Genomic DNA, 1,980 nt, shown 5'->3' with positions numbered 1-1,980 from the left:
AGATGCTCGAGAATTTCCAGGGGGACTCCTGAGGCTTGATCCCGCCTTTGCGTATGCCAAGCCTCCTTCCTCATGACCTTTGCCACGGGCAGAGCTCGCTCCCCGCAGAAGGGCCTACTGGGGCATGCGGAGGGAACTCTGAGCATTTCCTCTGTGGCAGGTGTTGAGCACTTAGCATATATTATGACGTGTAATCCTCCCAAGAGCCCTGGGAGATTTGCGTCATTAGCCTCCCCGTTTCACAGATGACTAAAGCAAGGTTAAGGAGTCTCCCCAAGGTTACCTGGCTTAACACCAGCAGAGCTCGGTCCTCGCCTCAGCAACACATGTACTCAAGTTGGAACAATACATAGAAGATGAGCGTGGTCCCTGCACAAGGATGGCATGCAAACTGGCGAAGTGCTCCACAGTTTAAACAAACGAGCAAAAAATAAAAGCAGCAGCAAAGAACAAAAACAGACAAAAAAAATGAACAGAGCTCAGATTTGGAACCCGCAGAGCCCACCCCCCGAGCAGCAGCAAAGAACAAAAACAGACAAACAAAAATGAACAGAGCTCAGATTTGGAACCCGCAGAGCCCACCCCCCGAGCTCACTCTCTAACCCCTATGCTATGTCACCGTTGTACTGATGACCTAGAAAAATCCAGGCTGACTAAGTCTGAGACAATCACCTCATCTGGCATATCCAGCAAGGCGGAGTGTGGAGAAAAGTATGTAGGACTTTGCCCAGGAAGATGCCTGAGTATTCAGGACATCCGATGCCTCTAAACAAAGAGTTGGGAATTGTTGTGTAAGTTAGCTTATGATTGCTTTTGATTGCTTGTTTCACCATGCCACTTGGCTTGTGGGATCTTGGTTCCCCAACCAGAGACTGAACCCAAGCCACAACGGTGAAGGCATCAGGAGCACTGAGTCCCAACCACGGAACCACAAGGGAATTTCCAGCTTTTGGTTGTAATGGGAGGGGCCGACATCAAACTTTTGATTGCTGAGGCATCCACTTCAAAGACATCCATCTCTAACAAGCACATTGTGGGCTACAAAATCAGATAAAGGGTCAGGCCACTCCACCCGTGGAGTTCCCCTTTCAGAACGCTCTGGGTAACCTAGCCAACTGACCACTTGAGTGACCCCAATTTTCCCTTCCCTGCTTTATTTCTTTTGTGTTTTAAGTTCACCCAAACCCATGGAATCCCAGGTAACCTCACCCTCACCCCAGTAAAGGCAGAGCCCCAGGTCTGAGTTCGCTGTCTGAGGCCTCGGTGTGTGGCCACTGCAGTGTCATGGACCCTCCAGGACCGTGAGTAGCAAACTTGTCTTTTCAAAGTTCCCTGATGGTTGCTGCCGAGGTGCATAGGAAGAGTCACAATAGCTGGTCCAGCCTCCACACTGGCTTCAACTGGGGAAGACTCAGTGGTGCTCCCAGGAGGAGTGCAACCCAGGGGAGTGCCTGCAGGCGTTCCTAGCTCAGAGCATCAACAGACTGAGACTCACACGAAACAGAGATACAGACCCAGAACTGGAGAAGTATGGAGAGTCTCATGCCTGGATTGTGGAGAGAGCCTTTAGTAATGGGTACGTGGTGGAGACTATTTTTCAAGTCCCAGGGAAGCCAGGGAGACAGGCTCCACAGAGAAATAACACCAGCATTACCAAGACTAAGCAAGTCCATCGCATGCCGCCTGCAAGTGTGGGTTTCCCAGGTGGCTCAGAGGTAGAGAACCTGCCTGCCAATGCAGGAGCCACAGGAGACCCAGGTTCAATTCCAGAGCAGGGAAGATCCTCTGGAGGACGAAATGGCCACCCACTCCACTCTTCTGTCCGGGATGCTCCCATGGACAGAGGAGCCCGGCAAGCTGCAGTCTATGGGGTCCCAGAGAGTCAGACACAAGGGAAGCAACTGAGCATTTTCCTTGCAAGGGAGGATATGGACCCTTTCCTGCCACACCTGAAGTCCAGGTACACCTGAAGGCTTAGGG

General features: G+C 51.6%; 1 non-coding gene across 1 annotated transcript; it reads left to right on the top strand.

Moving 5' to 3' along the window:
- Positions 1 to 307: 307 nt before the first annotated feature.
- LOC133233096 (U6 spliceosomal RNA) lies at positions 308 to 414 on the top strand. The gene has a single exon (XR_009731576.1). It is a non-coding gene; the product is annotated as a U6 spliceosomal RNA (small nuclear RNA).
- The last annotated feature ends 1,566 nt before the right edge of the window (positions 415 to 1,980 follow it).

The sequence above is a fragment of the Bos javanicus genome, chromosome 19 (genome assembly GCF_032452875.1).
Source record: "Bos javanicus breed banteng chromosome 19, ARS-OSU_banteng_1.0, whole genome shotgun sequence".
Lineage (NCBI taxonomy): Eukaryota > Metazoa > Chordata > Mammalia > Artiodactyla > Bovidae > Bos > Bos javanicus.
The sequence above is the reverse complement of the archived record's forward strand: the minus strand, read 5'-3'. Positions and strand labels throughout refer to the sequence as shown.